Source organism: Delphinus delphis, chromosome 6 (genome assembly GCF_949987515.2).
Source record: "Delphinus delphis chromosome 6, mDelDel1.2, whole genome shotgun sequence".
NCBI lineage: Eukaryota > Metazoa > Chordata > Mammalia > Artiodactyla > Delphinidae > Delphinus > Delphinus delphis.
Window position 1 is genome coordinate 54,762,086 of NC_082688.1, and position 21,815 is coordinate 54,783,900.

At 41.6% G+C, this 21,815-nt stretch overlaps 1 protein-coding gene across 1 annotated transcript in view; it reads right to left on the reverse strand.

Moving 5' to 3' along the window:
* The window catches only part of GLIS3 (GLIS family zinc finger 3), a 615,291-nt gene that overhangs the window by 554,605 nt on the left and 38,871 nt on the right, over window positions 1–21,815 (reverse strand). The window lies entirely within an intron of this gene.

The window sequence follows — 21,815 nt, forward strand, 5'->3', positions numbered from 1 at the left end:
GAAGGCCATACCTGGGAAAGGGTGGAGCTCTCTAAGAAGAGGGATTGGACTCAGGGTAACTTGGAAAAAGTGGAGTAAACACTGAGAAACTTTTCATAATCACCCACCACAAGCACCAGGGGAGCCAGAAGGGAGCTAAGCCAGTGCATACAAGTCACCAATTGCCATTTAAGCAAGCACTGCATGTCACTCATGCAAAGGATAATGTTAGCTGTTCTGCCCCCTGCTGTATGGTTAGTACCCACTACTGACTGCTACTTGCACATCTACTAGACCACCCTAAGATGGTCTAGTAGAAAGGGCCATGCCTTGGGCCACTTGTATTAGTTTCTTAGGGCTACCATAACAAATTACCACAAATGAGGTGGCTTAAAACAACAAAAATTTATTCTTAACACTTCTGTACTCAAGGTATCAGCAGGCCTTGCTCCCTCTGAAGACTCTTGGGAAAGATCCTTCCTTACCTCTTCCAGCCTCTGGAGGCCCCAGGCATTCCTTGGCTTGTGGGAACATAACCTTAACCTCTGCCTCCATATTCACATGGCCTTCTTCTCTGTGTGTGTCTCTCTGTGTCCTCTCCTCTTCTTATAAGGACATCACCAGTCATTGGATTTAGGGCCCATCTAATCCAGTATGACCTCATCTTAACTAATTACACCAGTAAAGACTCTATTTCCAAATAACGTCTCATTCTAAGGTTCTAGGTGCACATTTTGGGGGGACACTATTCAATCCACTATACCATGCAAACTACGTTTATTGAACTTCCCTCACCCTCCCTTTTCAAACAGCTCAGGACACTCATTGGTCCCTTGAAATAGAAGGTGGAATTCTTGACATCCAGAGAAGTGACTGAGTGGCAGGAAAATCCTGAGCCTGCACTTGGGTGGGAGTGGTTGGTGGTAAATCCCACCTATTACACAATTATGATAGAACATAATAGGTTATGGTGAGGAAATGTGGGGTGCCACAGGAACATAAAAGGCACCAAACACAGACTTGGGTATTAAGCAAGGTTTCCTGAAGTTTGGAACGTCTAAGGTGAGACCTGAAGGACAGGAAGGAAACAGTCAGATGAAGATCTGGTGGGAAGAGAGACACTGGGGAAGAGTGTTCCAGACAGAGGGAACACATGGACAATGGCTCAGAAGTGAGAGGAATATGATTCATTACAGGAGTACGAAGATATTCAAAATGGCTGAGTTGTAGAGTGGTACAAGGGACTAGGGGGGAGAGCATCTGGGACTGAAGTCTGAGCCCCTGTCTTTTATCTCTTAAAGCCACACAGAATAATCCTAACCATTCTCCAGCTTGGGAGTCCTTATGCATTTAGAGACAGGTATATTGTTATCCCTAAATTTTCTCTTTTCCAGGTTAAATATACTTAATTCCTCCAAGGATTTCTCATATCCTTTGGAGTCTCATCTCACCACTAACTATCCTGGTTGAAGTCCTCCAAACCCACTAGAGCTTGCCTAAATCTCTTGAAGTAAAACCTTGAAATGGAAGAAAATATTCCAACCCAATACCACAGGATCAACACTTTGACCTTAATGATCAACATTTACTGACAGCACCTTTCTTTCCTAGATCTAGGCATAAAACTGGAGCCGAATTTTGAGGCAGAGACTGTTAACTGGGCCTCAATATCCACTACTACTCTCTTCTCCTTAGTGATATAACACCCCCCACTCCAGTTTTAGCTGAGCACATGGCTGCCCAGCTAGAGACTAACATCTCTGCCTTCGTTGTATCTGAGTACAGTCATATGACTATGTTCTAGTCCACAACCTTTTCAACAAGCCACTTACTCTTGTCTTCCTTCTTCCCCTGCCCTGCTGGCTGAAAACAGGGACAAATATAGCAGCCTTGTGCCCAGAGATGGAAGCCCCATGTTGAAGATAGCAGAGCAGACCAGATCACCTGGGTCTCTGGATGACTTCCTGAGGCAGACAGCAGTTTACCCGGCTAGATGGCCCACCCACCTCTTGGGTGTTAGATGAGGTGGAAAGAAACTTCTATAATCTTTTGAGCCACTGTAACTAATGCAAGAGCCATCCTCATGTGGTCCCTATTGATATAGATTGCATTCAGTATACATGTATATTTAGGCATTCATCCACCCATCCATCTGTTCAGTAAATACATTGACCGTCTACCAGGTGCTAGATGCTATGTATTCTGAATGTTATACGTGGTGGTATCAATATTTCTGGGATGGGCAGTATATTGCTCTTTGTTTACAATTTTTAAAAATTCGTTTATTTATTATTTTTGGCTGTGTTGGGTCTTTGTTGCTGTGCATGGGCTTTCTCTAGTTGCAGCAAGTGGGGGCTACTCTTCATCGCGGTGCATGGGGTTCTCATTGCGGTGGCTTCTCTTGTTGTGGAGCACGGGGTTCTAAGCACGCGGACTTCAGTAGTTGTGGCACGCGGGCTCAGTAATTGTGGCTTGCAGGCTCTAGAGCACAGGCTCAGTAGTTGTGGCACACGGGCTTGGTTGCTCCATGGCATGTGGGATCTTCCTGGACCAGGGATCAAACCTGTGTCCCCTGCATTGGCAGGCAGATTCTAAACCACTGTGCCACCAGGGAAGTCCCTGTTTACAATCTTTATTGTTGTGACACCAAGGGACTCTTGGTTCAATGTTAGTCTTTTCATCTCCTTGTTAGTCTTTATAACATTGCCTACTCTGTGACAGCTGCCTTATCTGGGGTATCCCCCTCAATTCTCATAACAACTTGTGAGAAAGGTTACTGTTATTATCATTTTACAAATTAAAAAACCAAGTCTTTTCTTAAAAATGGACTTTAATTTCCTAAAGAATCAGCAAATAATATAATCTTAAGAGACAGGGAGAGATTTCTAGCATTTTCTAAGCAGTAAAGAGTGACAGAACAAGATCTTTATCAAAGGCCTTTCGACATTGCTCTGAGCTAGCTTCTCAAATTCAATCCATTGAACAACAGGTCTCCTGCTCTGTGGGAAAGAAATATGGTTTCTTAGTCAAATAAGTTTGAGAAATACTGCATAAGAAAGAGATTCATACTGTGCATTTAAATATTAAAGTCACTGACAAACACCTGTAGAAAAGAGACCTGTTCAACTTGATTTAACACAATGTTTCCCAAGTGCACTTGGCTATGAGACACTTTTTTTTCAAGTCATGCTATTAACTTTTCCTCAGAACTTTGGGGAAGGGCTGCTCTAGACAATGCAATGAGATAGGAGTCCCCATCAATTGAGTCCCCATCAATTCCAGGTGTTACACCTGATTGGCAATATCCTCCTACAAGAAATTATATCATATAAAGCTTCAAAAAATGCTTTACAAAAAGGTGGAATTCGGGCCACACCAGAGAAAACCATTTTTCTTTGAGAAATTCTTTGATTCCTCAAATCCTACCTGGAACGCTGCCACAACATCTGCTCTGCTGACCTTTTAAGGAGAGGGAAGGACAAGATTTAGTGCTAGGGGCTTAAGCACTTAGAAACAAAAGTGACTTCTTCATGAGGCAGGCAATATGCTAGTCTTGTAATACAGGGGGTTTGAATTTGAATCTCAAGACCAACAGTTACAGCAAGTGTCACTCAGCAGTGTGATATCACATAAGTTCAGTCAAATATCGGAAATAGGAATTGACTATTTTACAAGCGAAGAAATTGAGTCAAGGGGACAATGAAAGGTCATCTGTATTAGGGAAACTCCCAAGCAGGCTGTAAATCGTCTGTTTCTAAAGGTGTTTTCTGGATATAGTATTCAGTCCTTATACAAATTTTAAAAAGAAAGCACAGAACCAGATCAAAACAAGCAACTGTAAAAACAGGCAGCTCCAGGATATGCAGATGGGCAGAAAAAGTGGGGTTGTCAAGGAGCTTATGGCTGGAGAGACTGGGAAGCTGGTGAGTGCCCTCTGCCCCCTCCACCCCTCTGGAAATGACTGCAGCACAAATGCATGCTCATTAACCAGCAGGCCTAATGAAGGGCAGACTTTTCTGGCCTTGTTTGCAATGCCAGGGACCTTGCTCCAGTGTTGTCATGGGGAAGTTATTGTCATCCTCCTGGCAACAGGTTACCTAGGTGAAGACCAAACAGCCTGACCAGGCCCAGTAAGCAGTCAGCCTAGTGCTATACGCTGTCCCCAGGCTGCCTAGCCTGCCCTCTCCTTTCACTTCCTCACTCCCTCAGCCATACCACTGCCTTTAAGAGAAGCAGCTTTCATTCTTGCACACAAAGACACTATAGAAGGCTTTCTGTAGTTGGGGGGGTGGGCGGGTTGGGAGGTGTCCCATGGTTCTTTTCTACTTCTGACCTTCAAAGTTTCAAAGTGTGGCCAGCCATGGACAGTCATGCCAACTCCCATAAACCTACAACTAAAATCAGAACAGCTCTCAGAAGAAACACGCCTTTCCACCAATTTTTACTGAAGGCCCCAGTGCCATAATTAAAACAAATTACAGGGGCTTCCCTGGTGGCACAGTGGTTAAGAATCTGCCTGCCAATGCAGGGGACACAGGTTCAAGCCCTGGTCCAGGAAGATCCCACATGCCGCGGAGCAACTAAGCCCATGCGCTACAACTACTGAGCCTGCGCTCTAGAGCCCGTGTGCCACAACTACTGAGCCCGTGTGCCACAACTACTGAGCCTGCATAGAGACCCTGCTCTGCAACAAGAGAAGCCACCACAATGAGAAGCCAGCGCACCGCAATGCAGAGTAGCCCCCGCTCACCACAACTAGAGAAAGCCCGCGTGCACAAACGAAGACCCAACGCAGCCAAAAATAAATAAATAAATAAAATAAATTTATTTTAAAAAATCTGCTGACCTTAAAAAAAAAAAACACACAAATTACAAGCATAAAAAATACCTCCAGAGATCATCAACGTCTATACCACACAGTGAAATGAAGCCCTAAGCCAATTAACTTGTGAATTTGATCAATTAATTGTAGATAGCTAAGTGAAACGATTCAGTTAAAGCCAATCCTCAACTGCAAGACTGGTTCAAGATGGCGGAGCAGAAGGACGTGCTCTCACTCCCCTTGCAAGAGCACCGGTATCGCAACTAACTGCTGAACAATCATCGACAGGAAGACACTGGAACTCAGCAAAAAAGATACCCCACATCCAAAGACAAAGGAGAAGCCACAATGAGATGGTAAGAGGGGGGCATTCACAATAAAATCAAATCCCATAACTGCTGGGTGGGTGACTCACAAACTGGAGAACACTTATACCACAGAAGTTCACCACTAGAGTGAAAATGCTGAGCCCCATGTCAGGCTTCTCAACCTGAGGGTCCGGCAATGGGAGGAGGAATTCCTAGAGAATCAGACTTTGAAGGCTAGCAGGATTTGATTGTAGGACTTCGACAGGACTGCGGAAAAAAGAGACTTCACTCTTGGAGGGCACATACAAAGTAGTGTGCGCATCGGGACCCAGGGGAAGGAGCAGTGATCCCATAGGAGACTGAACCAGACCTACCTGCTAGTGTTGGAGGCTCTCCTGCAGAGGCGGGGGGTGGCTGTGTTTCACCGTAAGGACAATGACACTGGCAGCAGAGGTTCACGGAAGTATTCCTTGGCATGAGCCTTCCAAGAGTCCGCCACTAGCCCCACCAAAGAGCCCAGGTAGGCTCCAGTGTTGGGTCGCCTCAGGCCAAACAACCAACAGGGAGGGAACTCAGCCCCACGCATCAGCAGACAAGCAGATTAAACTTTTACTGAGCTCTGCCCACCAGAGCAACAGCCAGCTCTACCCACCACCAGTCCCTCCCATCAGGAAACTTGCACAAGCCTCTTAGCTTCATCCACCAGAGGGCAGACAGCAGAAGGAAGAAGAACTACAATTCTGCAGCCTGTGGAACAAGAACCACATTCACAGAAAGATACACAAGATGAAAAGGCAGAGGACTATGTACCAGATGAAGGAACAAGATAAAACCCCAGAAAAACAACTAAATGAAGTGGAGATAGGCAACCTTCCAGAAACAGAATTCAGAATAATGATAGTAAAGATGATCCAGGACCTCGGAAAAAGAATGGAGGCAAAGATCAAGAAGATGCAAGAAATCTTTAACAAACACCTAGAAGAATTAAAGAACAAACAAACAGAGATGAACAATACAATAACTGAAACAAAAACTACACCAAAAGGAATCAATAGCAGAATAACTGAGGCAGAAGAACAGATAAATGACCTGGAAGACAGAATCGTAGAATTCACTGCCACAGAACAGAATAAAGAGAAAAGAATGAAAAGAAACGAAGACAGCCTAAGAGACCTCTGGGACAGCATTAAATGCACCAACAGTCACATTATAGGGGTCCCAGAAGGAGAAGAGAGAGAGAAAGGACCTGAGAAAATATTTGAAGAGATTAGAGTCGAAAACTTCCCTAACGTGTGAAAGGAAATAGCCACCCAAGTCTAGGAAGCACAGAGAGTCCCAGGCAGGATAAACCCAAGGAGAAACATGCCGAGACACATACTAATCAAGCTGGCAAAAATTAAAGACAAAGAAAAATTATTGAAAGCAGCAAGGGAAAAATGACAAATAACATACAAGGGAACTCCCACAAGGTTAACAGCTGATTTCTCAGCAGAATCTCTACAAGCCAGAAGGGAGTGGCATGACATATTTAAAGTGATGAAAGGGAAGAACCTACAACCAAGATTACTCTACCTAGCAAGTATCTCATTCAGATTTGATGGAGAAATCAAAAGCTTTACAGACAAGCAAAAGCTAAGAGAATTCAGCACCACCAAACCAGCTCTACAACAAATGCTAAAGGAACTTCTCTACGTGGGAAACACAAGGGAAGAAAAGGACCTACAAAAGCAAACCCAAAACAATTAAGAAAATGGTAATAGGAACATACATATCGATAATGATCTTAAATGTGAATGGATTAAATGCTCCAACCAAAAGACACAGGCTTGCTGAATGGATACAAAAACAAGACCCATATATATGCTGTCTACAAGAGACCCACTTCAGACCTATGGATGCATACAGACTGAAAGTGAGGGGATGGAAAAAGATATTCCATGCAAATGGAAACCAAAAGAAAGCTGGAGTAGCAATACTCATATCAGATAAAATAGACTTTAAAATAAAGAACGTTACAAGAGACAAGGAAGGACACTACATAATGATCAAGGGATCAATCCAAGAAGATATAACAATTATAAATATATATGCACACAACATAGGAGCACCTCAATACATAAGGCAACTGCTAACAGCTATAAAAGAGGAAATCGACAGTAACACAATCATAGTGGGGGACTTTAACACCTCACACCAACGGACAGATCATCCAAACAGAAAATTAAGAAGGAAACACAAGCTTTAAATGACACAATAGACCAGACAGATTTAATTGATATTTATAGGACATTCAATCCAAAACCAGCAGATTAAACTTGCTTCTCAAGTGCGCATGGAACATTCTCCAGGATAGATCACATCCTGGGTCACAAATCAAGCCTCAGTAAATTTAAGAAAACTGAAATCATATCAAGCATCTTTTCTGACCACAACACTGTGAGATTAGAAATCAATTACAAGGAAATAAACGTAAAAAACACAAACACATGGAGGCTAAACAATATGTTACTAAATAACCAAGAGATCACTGAAGAAATCAAAGAGGAAATCAAAAAACACCTACAGACAAATGACAATGAAAACACAATGATCCAAAACCTATGGGATGCAGCAAAAGCAGTTCTAACAGGGAAGTTTATAGCAATACAAGCCTACCTCAAAAACAAGAAAAATCTCAAATAAACAATCTAACCTTACACCTAAAGGAACTAGAGAAAGAAGAACAAACAAAACCCAAAGTTAGCAGAAGGAAAGAAATCATAAAGATCAGAGCAGAAATGAATGAAATAGAAACGAAGAAAACAATAGCAAAGACCAATATAACTAAAAGTTGGTTCTTCGAGAAGATAAACAAAATTGATAAACCATTTTCCAGAATGATCAAGAAATAGAGGGAGAGGACTCAAATCAATAAAACCAGAAATGAAAAAGGAGAAGTTACAACAGACACCACAGAAATACAAAGCATCCAAAGAGACTACTACAATCAAATCTATGCCAACAAAATGGACAACCTGGAAGAAATGGACAAATTCTTAGAAAGGTATAACCTTCCAAGACTGAACCAGGAAGAAATAGAAAATATGAACAGACCAATCACAAGCAATGAAATTGAAACTGTGATTCAATATCTTCCAACAAACAAAAGTCCAGCACCAGATGGCTTCACAGGTGAATTCTATCAAACACTTAGAGAAGAGCTAACACCCATCCTTCTCAAACTCTTCCAAAAAATTGCAGAGGAAGGAACACTCCCAAACTTATTCTATGAGGCCACCATCACCCTGATACCAAAACCAGACAAAGATACTACAAAAAAAGAAAATTACAGACCAAAATCACTGATGAATATAGATGCAAAAATCCTCAACAAAATACTAGCAAGCAGAATCCAACAACACATGAAGAGGATCATACACCATGATCAAGTGGGATTTATCCCAGGGATGCAATGATTCTTCAATATACACAAAGCAATCAATGTGATACACCATATTAACAAATTGAAGAAGAAAAACCATATGATCATCTCAATAGATGCAGAAGAAGCTTTTGACAAAATTCAACACCCATTTATGATAAAAACTCTCCATACAGTGGGTATAGAGGGAACTTACCTCAACATAATAAAGGTCATATACCGCAAACCCACAGCAAACATCATTCTCAATGGTGAAAAACTGAAAGCATTTCTTCTAAGATCAGGAACAAGACAAGACTGTGCACTCTCACCACTATTATTCAACATAGTTTGGGAAGTCCTAGCCACGGCAATCAGAGAAGAAAAAGAAATAAAAGGAATACAAATCAGAAAAGAAGAAGTAAAACTGTCACTGTTTGCAGATGACATGATACTCTACATAGACAATCCTAAAGATGCCACCAGAAATCTACTAGAGCTAATCAATGAATTTGGTAAAGTTGCAGGATACAAAATTAATGCACAGAAATCTCTTGCATTCCTATACACTAATGATGAAAAATCTGAAAGAGAAATCAAGAAACCCCCCCCCCATTTACCACTGCGATAAAAAGAATAAAATATCTAGGAACAAACCTACCTAGGGAGACAAAAGACCTGTATGCAGAAAACTATAAGACACTGATGAAAGAAATTAAAGATGATACCAACAGATGGAGAGATATACCATGTTCTTGGATTGGAAGAATCAATATTGTGAAAATGACTCTACTACTCAAAGCAATCTACAGATTCAATGCAATCCCTATCAAATTACCAGTGGCATTTTTTACAGAACTAGAACAAAAAAAATCTTAAAATTTGTATGGAGACACAAAAGACCACGAATAGCCAAAGCAGTCTTGAGGGAAAAAAACGGAGCTGGAGGAATCAGGTTCCCTGACTTCAGACTATACTACAAAGCTATAGTAATCAAGCCAATACGGTACTGGCACAAAAACAGAAATATAGATCAATGGAACAGCATAGAAAGCCCAGAGATAAACCCACACACCTGTGGTCAACTAATCTATGACAGAGGAGGCAAGGATATACAATGGAGAAAAGGCAGTCTCTTCAATAAGTGGTGCTGGGAAAACTGGACAGCTACATGTAAAAGAATGAAATTAGAACACTCTCTAACACCATACACAAAAATAAACTCAACATGCATTAGAGACCTAAATGTAAGACCGGACACTCTAAAACTCTTAGAGGAAAACATAGGAAGAGCACTCTTTGAGATAAATCACAGCAAGATCTTTTTTGATCCACCTCCTAGAGTAATGGAAATAAAAACAAAAATAAACAAATGGGACCTAATGAAACTTCAAAGCTTTTGCAAAGCAAATTACAAACAAGACGAAAAGACAACCCTCAGAATGGGAGAAAATATTTGCAATCGAATCAATGGACAAAGGATTAATCTCCAAAATATATAAACAGCTCAGGCAGCTCAATATTAAGGAAACAAACAACCCAATCCAAAAATGGCCAGAAGACCTAAATAGACATTTCTGCAAAGAAGTGATATAATTGGCCAAGAAGCACATGAAAAGCTGCTCAACATTACTAATTATTAGAGAAATGTAAATCAAAACTACAATGAGGTATCACCTCACACCAGTTAGAATGGGCATCATCAGAAAATCTACAAACAACAAATGCTGGAGAGGATGTGGAGAAAAGGGAACCCTCTTGCACTGTTGGTGGAAATGTAAATTGATACAGCCACTGTGGAGAACAGTATGGAGGTTCCTTAAAAAACTAAAAATAGAACTACCATATGACCCAGCAATCCCATTACTGGGTATATACCCAGAGAAAACCATAATTCAAAAAGACACATGCACCCCAATGTTCACAGTAGCACTATTTATAATAGCCAGGACATGGAAGCAACCTAAGTGTCCATTAACAGATGAATGGATAAAGAAGTTGTGGTACATATATACAATGGAATACTACTCAGCCATAAAAAGGAACGAAATTGGGTCATTTGTAGAGACCTGGATGAATCTACAGACTGTCATACAGAGTGAAGTAAGTCAGAAAGAGAAAAACAAATATCGTATATTAACGCATATATGTGGAACCTAGAAAAATGGTACAGATGAACCCGTTTGCAGGGCAGACATTGAGACACAGATGTAGAGAACAAATGTATGGACACCAAGGGAGGAAAGTGGCGGGGGGGGGAGGGGTGATAAATTAGGAGACTGGGGTTGACATATAGACACTAATATGTATAAAATGGTAACTAATAAGAACCTGCTGTATAAAAAAATAAAGTAAAATTGAAAATTCAAAAAAAAAAAAATCCTCTATCGCTCATAAGGTTTCCAGATTTACCAGATGGAAATATCCAGCAACACTACTCAGCAAAGGGTTTTTGCTCAAACTGAAGTGTCATCTCAACTCCATGTTCTTCCTGTGTTGACAAAGCTTTCAGGTGTGGAAAACGGGGAGACTGTGATGATTCCAGGGTCCATCCCCACCCCACTAGCCTGAGGAAGGCACTGACCCAGCTTCTGTCTAGCATCTCTTCTGCAGGGTCCCAGATAGCCCAGGGCTAAACAGGGAGCATTTTCAACATTGCTTAGGGTAAGATTTAAACCTGAAACATCAGGATCCGTTTATACGTATCCTAGAAGGATCCAAGAGGCCCTCCCCTGGGTCCTTGTTCTTTGCTGAAGTGTCCTAAGTTCCCTTCCCCCACTGAATCAGATTTAGGAATGTAAGGTTAGGGGGCTGAGTGATCCTTCCCTCAACCTATCCTTGGTGTCTGTATCTAGTTCCAAGAAATTCAAGTAGATAATATAGTACTATGATCATCTAATGTAAAAACTTACTGACTTGAAGCAATTTCCTCGGTGACATGTAGGAGATGTAGAAGGAAGGGCAATGATTGATAAGTCAGAAGACCTGTGTCTGAAAGCAATGTGCTATGTGATCCTGAGCAAGTCACTGCACCTTGGTAGGCCTCCGTTTCCCAATCTGTTTATCATCACATAGCACGATGTTAAAGTGGGATCACAAAAGCAGCAGAAACCATATTTCTCTGGCTCCCACCCATTGCAAAATCCTCTCCCTGCCCTAATTTTGGGAGTCTCCAAACAGTATCTCATGTGGGTTCAAAGTAAGTCCTCTCCATTGCAACATTATGTCTTTTTTTTTTTTTTTTGCTGTACGCGAGCCTCTCACTGTTGTGGCCTCTCCCGTTGGGGAGCACAGGCTCTGGACGCGCAGGCTCAGCGGCCATGGCTCACGGGCCCAGCCGCTCCGCAGCATGTGGGATCTTCCCAGACCAGGGCACGAACCCGTGTCCCCTGCATCGGCAGGCGGACTCTCAACAACTGCGCCACCAGGGAAGCCCAACATTATGTCATTTAATCCTCACAAAACCCTATGAGGCAAGTAGCATCCCATTTGAAGATAGAGAAATTGGGACTCAGAGAGATGAAAACACTTGCCTCAAACCACACGGCTAATGTATTGCTAAGCAGGGACTAGAACACAGATCTGACTTCAGAAGGCTCTGCTCTTTCTGGAATATCTAATTGGTAAGGTTGGAAAGAAAATTCATTGATTTTTGAAATATTTTTGAAATGCAAAAATTGTATTTCTCCATAGCATGTCTTCTTTTCATGGTCGTCAGGACACCTGCTTCTAATCTTGCCTCTTCTCCTAACTAGACAAATGACCCTGAACAAGTCACATCTCCTCTGAGATTCTGTTACCTCTATGTATTGGAGGCATTGGACTAAATCAGTTTCCCCCAGAAGCTTAGCTTGTTAAAACACAACTTTCCAGGTCTTTCTCCAGACCAACTGAACGGGGTTTTCTGAGGTTGAGCCCAGAAATACATATTTTAACAAACTCCTTGAGCTATTCTTATTCAGGATAAGAATTAACTCTGGACTGGTATTTGGGAACCATCATACTAGACAATGAGCTATCTTTCATATCGACCAGTCAATTACTATGTGGTGGGGCCCCAAGCTTGAGGTCAAGGTGTAGCCACAACTGGATTTCAGACACACCTGGGATAATAGGCATAAGATACTGGAGATGGGCCCTCTAGGGACTGGTCTGCACGAGGTTTGGAGCAGACCCTAGGAGAAGAGAAACTGGGAGAAAGCAGTGTGAGTATTAGAGATTGGTCCCTGCACCCAGCCCCAAGGACTAGGGTCTGAACTCCAGAGAAAATAGCTGCAAACAGAAAGGGGTGGTTTCACATTATGTCGCCTAAGGAGCTTAAAAAAGGACTGTTGCCTGGGTCCCACCTCCAGATCCTTACTTAATTGGCTTGGGATATGTACCTGAACCTTGGAATTTTTAAAAGCTTCCCAAGCGATTCCATTTTGAAGCTAAGGTTGAGATTTTGCATTCGCACACGGAACAGAAAGCCCTCTAAATGAGATGGCTTTACATGTTAAAGACATACCCTTACAATGGCTGAAAACTGATATTTCAAGGACCCTCCTGGTGAGTTCACAAAGAATAATCATCCTTTGGGTTTAAAAACAATTGAGATTCATTACAAACTTCCTTATTGCATTTTGGGGGACAAACTTAACACCTCAGTCATGTTTCAGTGGCTCTGCTCATATGTTTGGTTGCATAGAAAGGATTCAGTCTCCATGTGTGTGAGTTACATGAAGCCCATCCTAACTGACTGGATTTTTTCTTCTTCACTGAAGTGAGTGAATTGATCTGTTGTTTTGTCACTGCCTAGCTAAAGCCAGTGGGAGGGTGCCAGTTATCATTTGGAGAAAAGGTATCATTTTGAAGTACCAGAGACAGCAGATGAACTGTGTTCATGAAATAGATGTTTCACTCTACTTTTTAATTTGCTCCTGTTTGAGTTAACTGAGAGTTTCATCTTTATTTTTAAAGAATGACATTTACACAGCCGCTGAAACTGCCAATCTGTTACATAAACAACCTCCTTTTCCAAAAGGCTGGCGCCGCCTGGAGGCCAAATATGTGTAGCATTTTGGATTTCTATTCAGAAGGAGCCTCTTCGACCTGTTGCTTCTGGCCTCAGTCACAAGGAATTAGGGTCAGGTGAAGCACATTGGATTCTGCATATAGCAAAGTTTTCTAAGCAAGGGTGGGGACACTAGAGTGACATTTCAAAGCCAGACTGCAGTGCAACAATGGGGCTGGGAAGGCCTGGAACAAAAGAAGCTTCTCGCTGACATCAAAAGCCTCACTTTGGAACCAGGTGCTGGAAGAAGAGCTCGGCCAGTGACTTTGCACATAGTGACCTGGGTTTGCTACCCATACGCCGATGGAGGAGCCCACACCTTCTGAAGCTGAACCAGGGCTAAAATCTGAAAGTCTCAGAAGTTGGTCTCACAAAGTGTTGAGATAGCAGCCCATAAAACCAATGTTTTTCAGAGCTTGGTTTACACACCACTTACATCAGCATCACCGTGGGTGCCTGTTTAAAATGCTATTTCCTGGTGCCTACCCCAAACCCAGAGAACCAAAATCTGTTGGCATGGGGCTCAGGAAGCTGAATTTTAACATGGTGTCTAGGGTTTAGTTCTCACCAAAGCTTGGAACAGCTGTTGAAAGCCCTTGAGAGGGTTGGGCTCTCCTTTGGTAGAACATGGCTTTTCTTTCCTTTTTTATAAATGTATTTATTTGTTTGTTTTTATTTTTTGGCTGTGTTGGGTCTTCGTTGCTGTGCATGGGCTTTCTCTAGTTGCAGTGAGCGGGGGCTACTCTTCGTTGCCGTGTGTGGGCTTCTCATTGCAGTGGCTTCTCTTTGTTGTGAAGCATGGGCTCTTGGCACGCAGGCTTCACTAGTTGCGGCACATGGGCTCAGTATCTGTGGCTTGCGGGCTCTTGAGAGCAGGCTCAGTAGCCGTGGCGCACGGGCTTAGTTGCTCCACGGCATGTGGGATCTTCCTGGACCAGGGCTGGAACGTGTGTCCCTTGCATTGGCAGGCAGATTCTTAACCACTGCACCACCAGGGAAGCCCCAAACATGGCTTTTCAAATGAGAAAGAACCCATGTGTTCAGGGCTGATCAGAGCTCTTCATTTCACACACACACCCAGAGGCTAACCTTTCTGGGCAGCCTTGAGTTAGGCACCCCTCAACTGGGCTGCACACCGCCAGCCTTTCCCATTGTTTCAGTAGAAACGGACTGGGTCAAGCCCCTTGAATCAAAGTGTCAACCAGCTAATCTGATCCATGAATTCTTGCTAATTGATTCTTGCTAATTAGCAAGATCTAGTCCCTGGTTCTCAAACCTTAGTGTGCAATAGAATCACCAGAAGCACAACTGGTACAGCCATTATGAAGAGCAGTATGGAAGTTCCTAAAAAACTAAAAATAGAGCTACCAGATGACCCAGCAATCCCACTCCTAGGCATATACGCAGAGAAAACCATAATTCAAAAAAATACATGCACCCCAATGTTCATTGCAGCACTATTTACAATAGCTAGGACATGGAAGCAACCTAAATGTTCATCAACAGAGGAATGGGTAAAGATGATGTGGTACATATATACAGTGGAGTATTACTCAGCCATAAAAAAGAACAAAATAATGCCATTTGCAGCAACATGGATGGACCTAGAGATTGTCGTATGAGTGAAGTAAGTCAGACACAGAAAGGCAAATATTATGTGATAACACTTACATGTGGAATCTAAAAAAAAGGGTACAAATGAACTTATTTACAAAACAGAAGTAGAGTCACAGATGTAGAAAACAAACTTATGGTTACGAGGGGATAAGGGTGGAAGGGATAAACTGGGAGACTGGGATTGACATATGCACACTATATATAAAATAGATAACTAATGAGAACCTACTGTATAGCACAGGGAACGCTACCCAATACTCTTGTAATGGCCTATATGGGAAACGAATCTTAAACAGGTGTGGATATATGTATATGTATAACCAATTCACTTTGCTGTACACCTGAAACTAACACAACATTGTAAATCAACTACACTCCAATAAAAATTAAGAAAAAAAAACCAAACAGATAACTGGGCTCCACCCCCAGAATTTCTGATTCAGTAGGTCTGGGGTGAAGCCTGGGAATTTGCATTTCTAACAGGTTCCCAGAAGATAATGCTGATGCTACTGACCCAGGGACTACTGCTTCTCAAGCTTTGCTGGATATTAGAATCACCCAAAGAGCTTTAAAAAATCTTTATGACCAGGCCACAGCCCATTCCAATTCATTCAGAATATGTGGGGGTGAGACCAAACTATCAGTACTTTTAAAATTATTCCAGGAGATTCCAATGTGCTAAGTTTGAGAATTATTGTCTATAACTGTGGTTCTTAATACTGGTTATGCATAAAAACCTGTGGAGTTTGCTAGAATGCAGATCCCTGGGCCTCCACTCAAATAAATCTAGTACAGAATAGCATTGGTGGGGCCTGTGCATTGGGATTTTTGACAAGCACCTCAGGTGATGATGATGTAAACCAGAGACCCTTTAGTGGCACATCAGAATCTCATGAGGAGCTTTTTAAACACCAGTGTCTGCTTGCCCAGAGATTCTGATTCAGTTGGCCCAGGGTACAGCCCTGGCATCTGTAATTTTCATAGCTCCCCAGTTATTTTAATATTTTAATGTACAGCCAGGGCTGAGAACCACTGGTTTGTGCATCAGTATCACCTGTAGAACTTGTTAAACTATCAGTATGTAGATGCCCACTCCCTACCCCAAAGTGAATCAGAATGTCTAGGACTGACACCAGGGTATGTGTTTTTAACAAGCCTCAGAAAATATTCTGACCACAGCCAGATTTGAAAAACATTGGTCTAAATTAAATTTCCCTTTTTTAACCATGGACTTTTGAGAAGATCTTTGAAAACCACTGCTTCATACTAATACTATTCACATTGTTTCTGCAATAACAGCAAGCATTTCTTGAGCACCTAGTATATGTCTTCTGCTTTAAATACGTTATCACTAATCCTTATAGCAACTTGGCAGGACTGAATTCTGAAAGGAAAGTAGGGATAATAGTAGCTTTGTCCAAATCCAGATGCCATCTAACAGCTTCCATTCTAAGGCAGGACATTCTGTCATGCTGAGCTCTTGGTAAAGATAGAGATGTGGCCCAAGATGGTTCTGAATGGCCCATTCTCTCAGGTGCTAGTGCCTTTGATTCCACAGGGAAGCTTCCTCATTGCCCTTGTCTGCCCACTGGGTCACTGATGAACATAACAACTTTGAGCACTGCACAAGGCCACTGGAAAACCTACTTTGCCCTCATTTTACCTCTACTCTTAGAGCACACATGATTCTCCTGAGCTGCAGTGGCCTTTGGCTTGGATTTTAAAAAGACAAAATCCTCAAACAGCTGTAGCACTCTCAAATCACAGGACACTGCCCATTAGGGTGCTGATGACATCTAAGATACAGTCCAAGAGCTAATGGGGCGGAGGGATCATTAACGTACCTCAGGGTCAAAGTGCAAAACTGGAAATCTCCCTAATGGGTGTGAAAGCTCCATAGCAATTTTTGTTCAAAAAAAAAAAAGAAAAAAGAAAAAAACAGGATGTTTTTGGTGGTAGAGTGGACTTCTCAGAGCAGACATTCTCATGTTGATATGAACCAATATACATAGATTGGTGAGAAGTCAAGATCTAATACCACCTGGTTACAAGTGGCTTTGCTTCTTGCTCATTGGAAAATTCACAAGATCTTCATGGCTTCATGGTCTAGTGTGAGGTTAGTATTCCCCTGGAATGTCTGGATCTACTCCTTTTTTCTCCAGACTTCTTCATACTTTTAATATTTTGTTACATGGAATAATATGTATGATTTAAATCCCTAAATAATCCAAAATGTCTACACCCAAGTAGAAGTTTATGAACTACAAATCAAATGAGAAAAAATTATGTCACTTTCCTCTATTTCCCACAACTGCTATCATCTGACTTTTGAGCTCCTGGTGTGCCAAGGGGTAGAAGTGAGAAGGGTGGGGGAAGACTCAACGAACTAACTAAATATAACTCATTTAATTCCAGTATGAAACATTTTAAAATTCTATCTCACCCCAGTGTCTTTGGAAGAAATGCTCCATCTTTCAGGGTGTATGCTTCTTCCCCATTTTCCTTACCAAGGTGGCTCCTGGACCTGGGGGTATTTATGGTGGCAGGAGGGTGGGAGTAGGAGGGATGGCTCACATGTCCTTGCTGTTGCCCACCATGGGGACATGGAGACTGGGCATCTTTTCCCTGGATACCTGAACCTGCTGACCATTGTGGGGGCCTGATCCCACCTGATTCTTTTGGAAACTGCAAACACCCATGCCTAGAGTCCATTATCCTTGAGGTACCCTCTTGGCTGCAAATCTTGCCTACCTCTAATCCAAATAAATGATCTCTTATCTCTTCTGGTCCATAGCTGCTCTTAGCATTCCTGTGTTCTCTTTTGGGGGACAGATTTTCCTAGTTGCGTTCTCTGACCCCACAGGCATGTGCTACATTCTGTGAATCAAGAGTGCTCTCTACCCAACCACGTCCACCCTTCTTCAGCCATTTCTAAACTAGCACTCTGGCAACACTGGAGCTTAGAGTTCTCCCAGCATGCACCCAAGGAAGTAAGGGATAAGCTCCATTACTCTGGATTCCAAACTCATAATTGTCTGGCGACATTTCACCCTGGTTCAGTCTAACTCTCTTTCTGTCCCAGGCTAACATGTGCACAGCTCCAGTGTGGCTGGAGAAAAACTCATGATTATGAAGACTGGTCTCATTTTAAATCTGAAGTCACTCATCTCACGTAGGCCTTAATGCTGCCCTAGATCATTTTCTCTCCCATTCTCCTCCATGACTTATTTCATGGTTTCTCTCATCTCCCCAAACTCCTAGCACTTCCTCATCAATACTCATTTTCAGCTGATGAAGGGGCATTCAATTCACTGAGAATATGAAAACTGATAGAAAAGCATCCACAGGCTTACACCATCACTTCTACCCAGCTCTTGCAGCTGTGCCCATATATTCTGCCTTCCCTGTTACTGAGGACAAGCAATCCATTCTCCTAATTAAAGACAACTCCACTTGAACATTAGATCCCATTGCCAGCAATTCTCCCCTGTCTCCTGCATCATCACCTTTTTTCTCTCTGTTAATTTAATCCCACTTAAACATACTGAAATTTCTTTTCTACCTTGAACCTACATCCTCATCCATCCCCTTCTATCACCCCACTTCTCTGCTCCCCTTTACAGCAAAGCTCCTCTTAGGAGTTGGCTATATTTATTTTGATTTCCTCCATGGTTCCCCTTTTTCCCCCCTGCCACCATTCCACTGAAGCTACTCTTTGTAAGGCCACTAGTGACTTCCTATTGCTCAGTCTAGTGGTCAACTCCCAGTCCTCATCCTACTTAACGTGCCAGCAGCATTTGACAAGGTTGATTGAGATTTCTCCTTGAAATACTGTCTTTACTTGGCTTCCTAGAAATTCTGGTTTTCTTCTGACTTCATTATCAACTCATCTTCTACTCCTATTCTGACCTCCAAATGTAGAGTGACCCAGGGCTCAGTCCTTACGCCTCTTCTCTCCTATCTCCTCTTTTATACTCACTCACTCTTTGGTGTTCTCATCTAGTCTCCTGGCTTTAAAAATCATCTACGCTAATGATTCCCAAATTTCATTTTCAGTCTAAACGTCTTCCATGAATTCTAGATTCCAATATCCAACTGTCTAGTCCACAGTTTCACTTGGATGACCAACAGGCATCTCAGACCTGACCTGTCCACAACCAGATTCTGATCTTTCTCCCTAAAACTAGCTCTGTCTACAATCTTCCTCAATCCAGGAAGTAGCAATTTTCTCCTGCCAGTTTCTCAGGCAAAATTTCCTTCCTCTCAGATTGCCAAAGCTCATCCATTAGCTATCCTGTTGGCTCTACCTTCAAAATATATCCAGAATTCACACTTCTCAGTGTCTTCACTACTGTAACTGTGGTCCAACTTGTACTTATCTCTCACTTGGACTATGGCATTACTCACCTGACTGATCTCCTGCTTCCACCTTGTCTCCCTTCAGTCTGTCCTCAAAACAATCAAATTAGGTCACTCCTCTTTTCAAAAGTCTCCAGAAGTTTCCATCTCAGAGTAAACGTCAAAGTGTTTACAAGGTCAGACACAATCTATTCTCACCCTTTCCTGCCACTGGGCCCCACCATTACCTCACTGATCTCATTTCCTACTTCTGCCTTTCTTTCATTCTGCTCTTCCTGAAATACCCTTAGCCAGTACCCTCACCTACTTCAGGCATTTGCACAGATGCTGCCATCTCAGTCAGGCCTTCTATAATGATCCTAGTTAAAAATCACAAGCCTACCCCCAACCCCACCTCTTTATGCTATCTACCTCCTTGCTTTGTTTTCTCCATAGCTTTTTTTTTTCTTTTTACCGATTGACATATGTGTTTTACATATTTATTTATTGTCTGGCTCTCTCAATAGAATACAAGCTCATGAGGGCATTTTACTAGAACAGTAAGTGCTCAATAAATATTTTTAATATGTCTTATTATTTCTAATATTCATTACCCCCAAGCTGACGTTTTGACCTGCAAAAGAGCAATCAGGACCCACATATCTCACCACTTGCCTTTGTTCCTCATTTTCCCCCTCCTTAAAGACTTTAAGCGTGGCAGATTGAATGCAGGTGTTTATCTCCATTTATCCCCAAACTCACTGTCCAAAGTATAAAGTCAATAGATAATTTTTTAAATTTAAAATCAAAGTTACATGTAATTTTGAAATATGGTAGTAACCACCAGAAGATAAGCAGAGTTGAAAGTGGTTGCCTCTGAGGAGTGAGGATATGGGAATAGGAAGGAGTAAGGCAGGGATTATGTTGCTCAGTTTGTTTGTTGTTAATTTTTGTTCTTTAAGCGTGAGAGTATAATTTGACTGCAAAAGTTAAAAAGAAACAGATAAAATACAGTTATATAGGAGATTTTAATATACTTCTTTCAAATCAGTGAGATCTATGAGACAAAAAATAAATACAGATACAGAGGAACTGAATATTACAATCAACTCACTTGTTTTAATTGCTAAAGAACCTGACATCCTTTAAAGGAAAGACATATTATAAAAATTGATCATGAACATGGCTGCAAAAAACCTCAAGAAAGTATGAAAGTAGAAATTTTACAGACTTCATTTTCTAATAAGAATCCAATACCATTAGAAATAAATGATATATAAAGGGAGCTTAGAAAATTAGAAATTCCTTTCCTCTCTTGATACAGCCCAGCTTTCAACAGCACTTTCTCCCTGGGGACACAATACTTTAAAAAGCTTCATTTGACAATCAAAGCTGAGGGATGACTTTGGTGTTCTAGCCAGTAACTACCCTGCCTCTGAAGCATTGAAACTCATTGATTAAAAGGATGGGAAGCCATATGGCATCTTGATTTAAGAGGAATAAAAAATACATTAAATAATTCCTAAAATATCATATTCATTATTCATAAGTGTGGCTATTACTTTAAATCCACAATCATAAAGTGTCAATCAACTGAGAGAAAGGACCAGAACTGCCAATTTCAGTTGCACCTCTATGCCCATCTTTGGTCAGCTTCTCTGACCAAAGAATTAATTAACAGTGAGGCAGTAAGATTTACTGATGGATGGGATTTGAACCAATAGTTTAATCTTCAAAGTATCTAGATAAGTGCTTCTCAAAGTGGTATACCAGTTAAAACGCATATTCCTGGGCCCCACCCCTGACCAACTGAATCAGAATATGTGAAGCTCAGAAATGTACTTTTCCAATAGGCTTTTAGATAGATTTTTAACTGTGCTGAAGTTTGAGAACTAATTATTTACATAATCCAATAATAATCTAATAATCTCCCAATAATCCAGAGTGACCTAAAAATCACAGATGGAAGTGGACCCAGCATAGTAGCTTGTGTGTGTGTGTGTGTGTGTCTATTACTTTACAATTATATCAAATGAATATCTTAAGAACACCTGACAGGCTTGAAATGCAACTATTTTATTGGGTTATTTTTTATAATTTTGACTTTGATTAAGCCATTCTAGTAAAGGGAATAGTAGAATGGAGTTTTAGCTTGACATGGGGACATCTGGCTCTCATCTACGTTTCCCATGTTACGTCAACCACTTCCCAGTATCAGTGTCCCACATATTCCCACCTCATTTGTTCATTGCCCAAGAGGATCCCCATTCAGAATGCCTTCCCAAGTTAGGCAAGATA